The sequence below is a fragment of the Salmo salar genome, chromosome 17 (assembly GCF_965601325.2).
Source record: "Salmo salar chromosome 17, fSalSal1, whole genome shotgun sequence".
NCBI lineage: Eukaryota > Metazoa > Chordata > Actinopteri > Salmoniformes > Salmonidae > Salmo > Salmo salar.
The window spans coordinates 51,322,367-51,336,062 of NC_138307.1; the positions used below are offsets into that span (position 1 = coordinate 51,322,367).

General features: G+C 43.9%; 1 protein-coding gene across 1 annotated transcript in view; it reads right to left on the reverse strand.

Annotated features, from left to right (window-relative positions):
* LOC106576076 (cyclic AMP-responsive element-binding protein 3-like protein 2) overlaps positions 1–13,696 on the reverse strand; it is a 30,704-nt gene that overhangs the window by 15,615 nt on the left and 1,393 nt on the right. The window lies entirely within an intron of this gene.

Below are 13,696 nucleotides of genomic sequence, written 5' to 3' on the forward strand. Positions count from 1 at the left end.
CCTGGACTCTTCCTTGTGAACGGACTCACTGATAATGACACACACACACACGGCACATGTGCGTTTGCTTTGGATGCCTTCCATGTGCAACCTAGTCATGTAGCATTAGTCATTGCATCATAGCCACACACCCCTAAGACTGATGGCTCAGATAGGAAGCAGGACAGAGTGTCTTCAACTCAAAACAACTATGATAAAGACTGAGGCCCTGTTCTGACTGTTGTAGTTGGCTGATATTGGTGTTATCCCGGCAGGAATGAACACTCTGCAGGCCTGGAGCTCCAGCTGTGTCTGGGGGTTATTACGGGCTGACGTCAGGACAGAGGCCCAGAAACAGGGCTCAGACTGGGGGTTTAGTGGGGTTTCAGACTGGGGGGGGCTGGGACTGAAGGGACCAACTGAAGCCAGGGTTGTGTTCCTGTCCTTTGGACCAATGCAATGATACGATCCAATCCCATGGTGATGCTCCACAGAAAAAGGATATATATATATTTTTAAACGGAACACTGAATCTCATGCAGTATTCTTCATTTTCAAAAGTTGTGACCATTCACTTCAACCAAACACGACCGCTATGTGACCCAGTTATCCCCCTCTGGGCAGGGTGAAGGGTCAGGCGTCAGAATGACCGATGAGACCCACTGATTGGATAGGATTAGGTGGAGGAGTGCGGGAGGGGGTTGTCTGTAATTGCAGGATACTACTACCAGTGGGTGTGATGTTAAACCAGTGTGATGTGTTGACTCTCCACACACTGTGCTTCAGAAGATAATCACTAGAAGCAGTCGTGTGAACTGAGAAGGGGAAACTACTGCATGACAAAGGACATGGCTAAATTACATTACTAAAAGGTACATTGACACTACAGGCGGCTGGTGGCACCTTCATTGAAATGCTGGAACGGAATTAATGGAATGGCATCAAACACGTGGATTCCATGTGTTTGATACCCTTCTTTTCACTCCATTCCAGCCATTGTTATGAGCCGTCCTCCTCTCACCGCCTCCTGTGAGTGACACCCTATTTCCCACATAGTGGACTACTTTGAAAAGCAATTCACTTTATGGGAAAGTGTGTATCCTATGTGGTTGGGGAGGGCAGTTGGATCTGAAAAAGATGACTAAAAACGAGCAAAAAAAATGTGGATGAAAGTAGTAAAAATGTCATTTGTTGTTGATGAATTTCAGATTATCTTAATGACTGACCGTTGAGCTCGTGAGTTGAACATGCTCGGGGTCAGAGTTCAGACAGTGACTCAAAGTGTTATCAGACACACACACCCTTGGCAGTCAGACTAAGCAGCAGGATCTGAAATGGAAAGATGGAGGGAGGGAGGCAGGGGAGGGAAAGAGAGAGAGAGAGGCAGAGATACAAGAGGGTGGAAGATGACTAGTGTCTGGAAAACTCTGTCTCCCATGGTTTCCTACCAAGGCAGCTTAATTGAGTCCAGAACTCACACACCCCGCTTCAGTGACATTTCACTTTTTCCAGGCCTGTTCTGACACAGTGACCGGCCATGCAGTCACTCTGCCCCACTGACGTCCTTCAACTGTTGATCAAGCGTTCTCTCTGTGTGAGTCTAGTGGGTTTGGTTCAGAGTCACAGTCCCCTTCAACATAAAGGGCATCCAGTGAAAGGCTTACAAGCCTGCTGAGGGAAACAACAACAACCATGCTTTTATTAAGTTGTTCTGAAAGCACTCAATTAAATGTCCCTCTGGATAACATCATCACATAGGAAAAGGATGTCAATGTAAAAATGCAGGGAGAGAGAGGCATCAGAGAGGTGAAGGAGCCGTGTTTAGACTATGGGGCAGGAGCAGGCATGTTCACCTTGACTGTCCCTTCCCCCACCTTGCCTCGAGGGAAGAGAGGAGAAAAAGGAGGAAGGATAGAGGAAGCAGTAAGTTATAGGGTTAAAAAGGGAGCGGGTGAGAGAGATGGAAGGGACGAAGGATATGGAGTTAAAACTTGTGAACAGCCCAGGAAATGGGTTCCAGGTGAGAAAAAAAACGACTATTAAAACACAAACTACTAAAGCCCTGACAAAATGTCTGCTTCTATCCTAAACAGCTTCGTCAGTAAGACGACACAGAGAGCAGGGAAATATGAGTACATAGAGTAACTGGATCATGTTGTAGAACTCTGATTACTAGGCCAAACTATATCCTTACTAGGCTACTGTAGGATTTGGCTCCTCTCCCCTTTTAGGGCTGGGACACCATGCCCTACTCTAAAGAGAAGCATAGCCAACAACCGGTACACACACACAGTACCAGTTAACAGCTAACCAGGGCCTCAAGCGAGGGCAAGAAAGGGTGAGTGTAAATGTAGCTGTGCTGTAGAGCGTGGAAGCTAGCTGCTGCGGGTTAGGAGTAATGACCCCTCTCACACACACTAATTACAACCCTACAGTAACTATGAATGTCCGGCTTCAGAACAGAAGAAAAGCTAAATGGAGTGCGGAGGAAGACTTCACAGTGGAGGGGTTGGAGACGCTCTGGTCAAAAGTAGTGCACTAGAAAAGGAAAAGGGTGCCATTTCCAAAGCATACATGGTTAAAGAGCAGCCATTGCCATGGTTACGTGACAGGAAGTTGAGTATGGTACAGGTACCTTCCAGTATCAAGGATGGTTTCACTTCAATAAGGATTTATGAAATATGTGGAAGAGGCACGCAACACAACACCATAGCCAGGAAGTAGAAGACCACTCATTTTTCAGAGTTGATCTTTCCAATATGTTATTGTTATTGTTTGAGTATTGCAAATATTTCCTTTTGTCTAAAGAACCAGAATATCCAGTACAGCACCTCACCCTTGAGAAGCCAGTGTTTGGAGGACATATTGGCACGGCTGTTGTTAGGCCCGAGACGAAGTCGAACCGTGTCAATATATCCTCCAAACACTGGCTTCGAGGGTTTTATCACTTTTATACAACGGGTTACCAACATATTCAAATAATGATTTACATATTTCAATTATAAAGGTTATTTTGATGAATTTATTCATACTTTTTCATCCTTCCACAAGATATAGTCCCGACACAAATCTAAGGTTGCTACCCAAGCCGGCTGGTCGTTCGTTCTATCGGTTCGGTTACCAGAGACGCGACTCAGTCGTTCAGTCTTTTTGTTCTGTATCTATGGACGTGACCCAGTCGTTCAGTCTTTTTGTTCTGTATCTATGGATGAGACCCAGTCGTTCAGTCTTTTTGTTCTGTATCTATGGACGTGACCCAGTCGTTCAGTCTTTTTGTTCTGCATCTATGGATGAGACCCAGTCGTTCAGTCTTTTTGTTCAGTATCTATGGATGAGACCCAGTCGTTCAGTCTTTTTGTTCTGTATCTATGGACGTGACCCAGTCGTTCAGTCTTTTTGTTCAGTATCTATGGACGTGACCCAGTCGTTCAGTCTTTTTGTTCAGTATCTATGAATGCGACCCAGTTGCTCAGTCTTTTTGTTCTGTATCTATGGACGAGACCCAGTCGTTCAGTCTTTTTGTTCAGTATCTATGGATGCGACCCAGTCGTTCAGTCTTTTTGTTCTGTATCTATGGACGAGACCCAGTCATTCAGTCTTTTTGCTCTGTATCTATGGATGCGCCCCAGTCGTTCGTTCTAAATGTTCCATTGCCATACTGGCTGGCAATGTTCTTATCACTTGCTTGCTAGCTAGTCAACTACGGCTAACTTACAGTCACGTCAAACAGTGCAGACAGAATAACAACAGTAGCTGCATTTGTTTAAGCTGTTTTTCTAGTGACATTTATTTGGATACATCCATAACAATGAGGCACGATTTCGCCTGGCATAGAAAAAGTGCTCTCGTCAGGACACTTGTTCAGACAAGGTAACCTACAACACAGCTAACACAATCACGTCTAACTGAAACTGGAAAGACTGCAAATTAGCTGCACTTCATTTCGTTTTACCTGTTTTCTATTGATAGTTCTTTGTATATACAGTACCAATCAAATGTTTGGACAAACCTACTCATTCCAGGGTTTTTCTTAACTTTTTACTATTTTCTACATTGTAGAATAATAGTGAAGACAACACAACTATGAAATAACACATATGGAATCATGTAGTAACAAAAAAAGTCTAACAAATTAAAATATATTTTATATTTGAGATTCTTCAAAGTAGCCACTCTTCGCCTTGATGATAGCTTTGCACACTCTTGGCATTCTCTCAACCAGCTTCATGAGGTCGTCACCTGGAATGCATTTCAATGAACAGGTGTGCCTTGTTAAAAATTAATTTGTGGAATTTATTTCCTTCTTAAAGCGTTTGAGCCAATTAGTTGTGTTGTGACAAGGTAGGGGTGGTATACAGAAGATAGCCCTATTTAGTAAAAGACCAAGTCCATATCATGGCAAAAACAGCTCAAATAAGCAAAGGTGAAATAACAGTCCATCATTACTTTAAGACATGAAGGTCAGTCAATACGGAAAAGTGCAGTCTCAAAAACCATCCAGCGCTATGATAAAACTGGCTCTCCGCAACAGGAAAGGAAGACCCAGAGTTACCTCTGCTGCAGAGGATAAGTTCATTAGAGTTAACTGCACCTCAGATTGCAGCCCAAATAAATGCTTCACAGAGTTCAAGTAACAGACATCTCAACATCAACTGTTCAGAGGAGACTGCGTGAATCAGGCTTTCATGGTTGAATTGCTGCAAAGAAACCACTACTAAAGACTTGCTTGGGCCAAGAAACACAAGCAATGGACATTAGACCGGTGGAAATCTGTCCAGATGAGTCCAAATTTGAGATTTTTGGTTCCAAGCGCCGTGTCTTTGTGAGACGCAGAGTAGGTGTACAGATGATCTCCGCATGTGTGGTTCACACCATGAAGCATGGAGGAGGAGGTGTGATGGTGCTTTGCTGGTGACACTGTCTGTGATTTATTTAGAATTCAAGGCACACTTAACCAGCATGGCTACTGGTTTGCGCTTAATGGGACAATCATTTGTTTTTCAACAGTAAAAATAAAGAAAAATCCTGGAATGAGTAGGTTAGTCCAATCTTTTGACTGGTACTGTATATCCCTAAAAATGATGCTGATTCATGATTTCGACTGGCTGAGAAAAGTTGCCTTCCTGTCTGTCTCATCCCGACACGTTCATTACGATGGGACATCTGGAAATCGAATTTCAATATTGAAACAATGTTGAAAATGTCAGAGAGACAGACAGCAAAGGTTTATGCAAATCTCTGCTGTTGGAAACTAAATGTTAGTCTAAAAGAAATGTGAGATAATGTCTAGAGGCTTTTTATAGTGGAGATCAGGTTTATAAATTGCCTGGCTGGGCTGATGAGACAGTGGATTGCGCAGTCAGATGGAACAGAGTAAATAGGCATTTTAACATCATAGATTTATCTGGTGGTAACTTGTGGAATAGACACCGGCTGGAATGCCGTTTTAACCAATCAGCATTCAGGATTAGAACCACCTGTTGTATAAAAAAGAATAGCAACATGTTTGAATGATACTGTATCTAAATATCTGCTGGAGAGAAATAGGATTTGTTCCTGATGATCAAAGCACCTACATGCCTGGGAGGAATGACCGACAGTAATGACTGACAGTGACATGCAGTGGGAGAGAAGAAAGAGCTGTGGAATGACAAAAACACACCTACATATAAACGCATGCACAGGGGTAGGGCTGGAACAGGGACAAAAATATACCGCACACTTCAAAGCACATCATAATCACAGACTAATCTGATTGACAGGCTGTCTAATATATGCAAAGGACACGGTACTTAACACACTCCCTTACATATGAATGTTTCACACACACAAATACACATCACCAAATCAGTGCACGTCCTCTCCCACGGAAATGATCCTCTCCTGAAATGAAGGAGTTGATATTGAATAGAATAAGGTTAGGGCAGTGAGTGAATGTGGCCTTGTATGTGAGTGTGAATGTGTGTGCTTGCATTCACATGTGTGCCGGGCCATCCCAGACTGTGACCCTCCCTCCCAGCAGACATCACACAGACGGCCCTTTCAGCCGGGGGGTGTGTGTGTGTGGGGTGTGGGTGTGGAGAGGTGAGAGGTGGAGAGTGGGGGGGGGGGGGGGGGGGGGAGAGAGAGAGAGAGAGAGAGAGAGAGAGAGAGAGAGGATGGGTGGGGGGGAGGGGGTGTCGGTCTGTTATGACGGGCCACACAGGATCAGGCTGCCCTGCCCCAGTGGAGAACAGGCATCACTCTGTACACACACACAGTAGGAGAGAGCCCGCTCTGTTTGAATAGCAGTGTGTGTGTGTGCGTGCGTGAGTGTGTGCGTGCGTGCGTGCGTGAGTGTGCGCCCTGTCCTTCATAGGCATGTCCAACCTGCATATACAGTACTGACAGAGAGAGAAAGAAAGAGGGCTCTATTAAAGTAAGACTGCCAACCGTACCCTCCACCTACCCCCTCCTAATACATCTCTGAGCTGATTGATGTACTGCACTGTATGTCCTCTGGCAATCAACTTTCTCAGAGAGACAATATTTGCATGACACCACAGAGGAGGTTTCAGTAACCTGGGGTGGGATAACCAAACCTGCATGTCAGGGTGATCCTGCTGCCTCTGATTTCACTCCACTACACTCAAATCAGTTTAAACCAGTCGTAGAGTTTCCACTGAACACTCCTAGACATAATGGTCATGAATATGTCCACATGTTAATATACTACACAAAACATATCTATAAAGTATTGTTACTATTCAGACACATAAGAGGTACAATCTGTCCATTCAGGCCTATCTCTGCTCCCTGGCCTCTCCTGTAGCTCTCATTCGTTCTAAATATGGACAGAACAAACACAGCGGCATGCCTGGCGGGTGGCAGACGTGTTGGTTTTGGGCATACAGATGTTCTCCTGTGGGCGGCCGGTGGCTTCAGATTTATGAATCTTAGACCTGGGACTTCCTGTCATCCAGGTGCCTAGGCAGGGTGAGCTGAACTAGCAGAGCTGTTAATTAGAGGTTGACCAATTATGATTTTTCAACGCCGATACTGATTAATCGGCCGATTTCCCCCCCCCCCCCCCGTTTATTTGTAAATGACAATTACAACAATACTGAATGAACACTTATTTTAACTTAATATAATACATCAATAAAATCAATTTAGCCTCAAATAAATAATGAAACATGTTCAATTTGGTTTAAATAATGCAAAAACAAAGTGTTGGAGAAGAAAGTAAAAGTGCAATATGTGCCATGTAAAAAACCTAACGTTTACGCTCCTTGCTCAGAATATGAGAACATATGAAAGCTGGTGGTTCCTTTTAACTTGAGTCTTCAATATTCCCAGGTAACAAGTTTTAGGTTGTAGTTATTATAGGAATTATAGGACTATTTCTCTCTATACAAATTGTATTTCATATACCTTTTGACTATTGGATGTTTTTATAGGCACTTTAGTATTGCCAGTGAAACAGTATAGCTTCCGTCCCTCTCCTCGCTCCTACCTGGGCTCGAACCAGGAACACATCGACAACAGCCACCCTCGAAGCAGCGTTACCCATGCAGAGCAAGGGGAACAACTACTCCAAGTCTCAGAGCGAGTGACGTTTGAAACACTACTAGCGCGCACCCCGCTAACTAGCTAGCCATTTCCCATCGGTTACACCAGCCTAATCTCGGGAGTTGATAGGCTTGAGGTCATAAACAGCACAATGCTTGAAGCATTGCGAAGAGCTGCTGGCAAACGCACGAAAGTGCTGTTTGAATGAATGCTTACGAGCGTGCTGGTGCCTACCATCACTCAGTCAGACTGCTCTATAACATAACACACAGAAATACGAGCCTTTGGTCATTAAAATGGTCGAATCCGGAAACTATCGTTTCGAAAACAAAACATTTATTCATTCAGTGAAATACGGAACCGTTCCGTATTTTATCTAACGGATGGCATACCTAAGTCTAAATATTGCTGTTACATTGTACAACCTTCAATGTTATGTCATTATTAATAACGGCCTTTGTTAGGAATAAATGGACTTCACACAGTTCGCAATGAGCCAGGCGGCCCAAACTGCTGGATATACCCTGACTGCTTGCACGGAACGCAAGAGAAGTGATACAATTTCCCTAGTTATAAGAAATTCATGTTAGCAGGCAATATTAACTAAATATGTAGGTTGAAAAATATATACTTGTGTATTGATTTAAAAAAAAGGCATTGATGTTTATGGTTAGGTACATTGGTGCAACGACAGTGCTTTTTTCGCAAATGCGCTTGTTAAATCATCACCCGTTTGTCGAAGTTGGCTGTGATTCAATGAGAAATTAACCTGTCTGGGCTAGGGGGCAGTATTTTCACGGCCGGATGAAAAACGTACCCAATTTAAACAGGTTACTACTCTGGCCCAGAAACTAGAATATGCATATTATTAGTAGATTTTGATAGAAAACACTCCGAAGTTTCTAAAACTGTTTGAATGGTGTCTGTGAGTATAACAGAACTCATATGGCAGGCAAAAACCTGAGAAACATCCAAGCAGGAAGTGGAAAGTCTGAGAATTGAAGTTATTCTTTTGATTCTCTATCGAAACTACAGTGTCTGTGGGGGACGTTGCACTTCCTAAGGCTTCCATTGGCTGTCAACGCCTTCAGAAAGTGGTTTGAGCATTTTCCAGTTACTGAGTGGTCTGCCTGGCAACAAAGGGATTGGATATGCGTAGTCACGCGAGCGCGCCGTTCCTTCTTTTTCTTCTTAAATGAATGTGCTATTGTCCGGTTGGAATATTATCGCAATTTTACGTTAAAAATACCATAAAGATTGATTTTAAACAGCGTTTGACATACTTCTAAGTACGGTAATGGAACATTTTGACTTTTCGTCTCTGGTTCCACGCTCGCGCGTTATGCCTTTGGATAAGTGATCTGTACGCACTAACAAAATGGAGGTATTTTTAACATAAATATGGATTATTTCGAACAAAACAACATTTCTTGTGGAAGTAGCAGTCCTGGGAGTGCATTCTGATGAAGATCAGCAAAGGTAAGAGAATATTTCTAATACTAATTCTGAGTTTAGGTTGCCCCGAACTTGGCGGGTGTCTGAATAGCTCGCCGTGATGGCTGAGCTATGTAGTCAGAATATTGAAAAATGTGCTTTCTCCGTAAAGCTATTTTAAAATCTGACACAGCGGTTGCATCCAGGAGTAGTCCATCTATAATTCTTTAAATAATTGTTATATATTTTGTCAACGTTTATGATGAGTATTTTTGTAAATTGATGTGCACATTCACCGGACGTTTTGGTGGGAATACATTTTCTGAACATCACGCGCCAATGTAAAATGCTGTTTTTGGAAATAAATATTAACTTTATCGAACAAAACATACATGTATTGTGTAACATAATATCCTAGGAGTGTCATCTGATGAAGATCATCAAAGGTTAGTGCTTCATTTAGCTGTGTTTTGGGTTTTATTGACACATGTCCTTGCTTGGAAAATGTCTGTGTGATTATTTTTGTCTATGTACTCTCCTAACATAATCTAAGTGCTTTCGCTGTATAGCCTTTTTGAAATCGGACAATGTGGTTACATCAAGGAGAAGTGTATCTTTAAAATGGTGTAAAATAGTTGTATGTTTGAGAAAGTTCAATTATGACATTTTGTTGTTTTCGAATTTGCCGCCCTGATATTTCACTGGCTGTGTCCCACCTAGCCCATAGAAGTTAAATAAAGGTGTAAAAAAATAAACGGCCAAATCGGCGTCCAAAAATAACTATTTCCGATTGTTATGAAAACTTGAAAATCGGCCCTAATTAATCGGCCATTCCGATTAATTGGTCGACCTCTACTGTTAATGGACTCTCCCTAGCTAAATCACTGCTACGACCTCACTGACTCAGTAGTGATAGGCTCGTTCACCAAAGACGCCTTCTCTGTTCGCTTCAGTAGCTCTAACAGTACAGTCTGCGTGCTATCTAGAACCTAAAAGGGTTCTTCGGCAGTCCCCATAGGAGAACCCTTTGAAGAACCCTTTTTGGTTCCAGGTAGAAGCCTTCTGGTTCCAGGAAGAAACATTTTGGGTTCTATTTAGAACCCTTTCCACAGAGAGTTCTACATGGAACCAAAAATGTTTATCTTATGGGGACACCTGAAGAACCCTTTTGGAACCCTTTTTTCTAGGAGTGTAGCGATAAAACAATGTTCTCACTAGAGGTCTATCTCCATGGTCTGCACAATGGCTCGATCTGTCGCTAGGCAGATTCAGGGACAAGACTCCATAGACAAGACAACTTTAGAATTTCATCATCATCAACACACACTGTGCCTTGGCTGCAAAACAGCAATAAATACCCTTTGGTCCAACTCTTACAGAGAGAGAAGTGCAAGGCTGACAGCATGATAGTGATAGTGTCTGAGAGAGGATGCATAGTTAGCATATTTACTACTAATAAAGTAATAAAAGTGGAGAATGTAAGTTCCACAGTAGGGCTGTGAAAGAACGGTGAGGGCAACAATCGGAACTTCACTTCAACTGCTATAATACCACGATGTACGCAGGAAAACACACACAGGGATGGTAATGACAGAGTATTATAAACCCATAGATTTATGACTAGATCCTAGGGAGTTCCTCCTTTGATCGTCATACAAGACTGGTACTTGATTAGTATATATAGAACGGCGGGTAGGCTGTAGGCAATATATAAATGATGTTTGTACGTAGATAGGAGAAGATGAATCATGTCTGGAAAATGTATGATAGAAACAAAGCAATATTGCAGCTGTCTGATAATAGACAGGCTAAACCGCGGGATTTGCCGAATAAGACAAAAACAGGCCCCAGGTGCATGATAACAAACAACGGCGTATTCTAGATGTTTGCGAAAACCAGGACTGTAGCGCTTGGTAAATATACTGCTCAAAAAAAATAAAAGGGAACACTTAAACAACACATGCTAGATCTGAATGAAAGAAATAATCTTATTAAATACTTTTTTCTTTACATAGTTGAATGTGCTGACAACAAAATCACACAAAAATAATCAATGGAAATCCAATTTATCAACCCATGGAGGTCTGGATTTGGAGTCACACTCAAAATTAAAGTGGAAAACCACACTACAGGCTGATCCAACTTTGATGTAATGTCCTTAAAACAAGTCAAAATGAGGCTCAGTAGTGTGTGTGGTCTCCACGTGCCTGTATGACCTCCCTACAACGCCTGGGTATGCTCCTGATGAGGTGGCGGATAGTCTCCTGAGGGATCTCCTCCCAGACCTGGACTAAAGCATCCGCCAACTCCTGGACAGTCTGTGGTGCAACGTGGCATTGGTGGATGGAGCGAGACATGATGTCCCAGATGTGCTCAATTGGATTCAGGTCTGGGGAACGGGCGGGCCAGTCCATAGCATCAATGCCTTCCTCTTGCAGGAACTGCTGACACACTCCAGCCACGAGGTCTAGCATTGTCTTGCATTAGGAGGAACCCAGGGCCAACCGCACCAGCATATGGTCTCACAAGGGGTCTGAAGATCTCATCTCGGTACCTAATGGCAGTCAGGCTACCTCTGGCGAGCACATGGAGGGCTGTGCGGCCCCCCAAAGAAATGCCACCCCACACCATGACTGACCCACCGCCAAACCGGTCATGCTGGAGAATGTGGCAGGCAGCAGAACGTTCTCCACGGCGTCTTCAGACTCTGTCACGTCTGTCACGTGCTCAGTGTGAACTTGCATTCATCTGTGAAGAGCACAGGGTGCCAGTGGCGAATTTGCCAATCTTGGTGTTCTCTGGCAAATGCCAAACGTCCTGCACGGTGTTGGGCTGTAAGCACAACCCCCACCTGTGGACATCGGGCCCTCATACCACCCTCATGGAGTCTGTTTCTGACCGTTTGAGCAGACACATGCACATTTGTGGCCTGCTGGAGGTCATTTTGCAGGGCTCTGGCAGTGCTTCTCCTGCTCCTCCTTGCACAAAGACGGAGGTAGCGGTCCTGCTGCTGGGTTGTTGCCCTCCTACGGCCTCCTCCACGTCTCCTGATGTACTGGCCTGTCTCCTGGTAGCGCCTCCATGCTCTGGACACTACGCTGACAGACACAGCAAACCTTCTTGCCACAGCTCGCATTGATGTGCCATCCTGGATGAGCTGCACTACCTGAGCCACTTGTGTGGGTTGTAGACTTCGTCTCATGCTACCACTAGAGTGAAAGCACCGCCAGCATTCAAAAGTGACTTAAACATCAGCCAGGAAGCATAGGAACTGAGAAGTGGTCTGTGGTTACCACCTGCAGAACCACTCCTTTATTGGGGGTGTCTTGCTAATTGCCTATAATTTCCACCTGTTGTCTATTCCATTTGCACAACAGCATGTGAAATGTATTGTCAATCAGTGTTGCTTCTTAAGTGGACAGTTTGATTTCACAAAAGTGTGATTGACTTGGAGTTACATTGTGTTGTTTAAGTGTTCCCTTTATTTTTTTGAGCAGTGTATTTGGGCAGAGATACATTTTCTCTGAGAACTCCTCTTTAAGCAGAAACCACATCAGTGTCTGTCATTAAGTCTGAATGAGCTTTTCTGCCTAAGTCAGCCAACTGCCTTTCCTATATGTTCGCTACTGTAAGTGTCATGCTGTTGTTTTTCTAAGGACTGATCGGCCCTGGGTATATAAGACAAATATATAATAAAAATAACAGCTGATAGTGTATGACTGTCCTTCAGGCTGACTATCTCCCAGCAGTCATCTATGAAGAGCGGATGGGGTTTCTCTGAACGGAATGTGGTGTAGATATGTCGTTGCGGAGAGGAGATGTGATGACGCCACCTCAAAAAGACTAGCTGTGTTATCGTGGTAAGAAACAAGAGTTATGTAGACCTGCATGAGGCATGAGTAGCGAAGAGAGCATTGTACAAATAGAATTAGTCCGGGATTGAGCTGACATGTACGGCCTCCTCGAATGTGGTGCGTTGCCTTTAAAGGGTGCACTGCAGACAAGGCGTGATTGGATTGAATTCCGGCCTCACTAATCCATAGAAGTAGAATTACATAAAACCACTCATTCTATTTCAAGCCCAGTCTTGATAATGTTGATTCAACATTGGTTTGTACCCAGTGGGAGGGAGACGCAGAGAGATGTGCCCTTCTCACTGATGGGAGATCCAGATGGGGGTCTCAGAGTACACACACACATACACACCAATCAGTAACAGGGGAGGTGAGAGCTCTGCTCTGCAACTGAGAACAGTTGGCATTGTTGTGAGAAATGCCATGTCAACAAACCCCGGGGAGAGAAAGTGAGTGTGTGTAGGCTCAAACTCAAGGCATGGGGGGGGCATGGGCGACTTGAACAAAGACACTGCTCTGTTCTCGTGCCATCTGAGAATATGAACCTTTCCTCCGCTCACACACACAGCCTGCTACTCACTCACACAGAGGTTGTACAGTTTCTTCTCACATGGCCTGGGATTTGCTATTCCCACAGCCTGTATGGATCTGCAGGTCTGTGGACACAGTTCCCTGTTCTGTGTTCAGAACAATGGCTTTGCTGAGGGCACAACACTGGTGCATGTTATAGCGCAATGTGCATTCTAGAGTTCGAGAACACTGGAACTGGGAAGATGTAGATGGTAGAAGGGTTGACTTGGTCCAATACACAGAAATCAGACCAGCATGGTGTGGATTCACTGACGTTTTAAGATTCCAGCTCGTGTCCCTAATCTAGG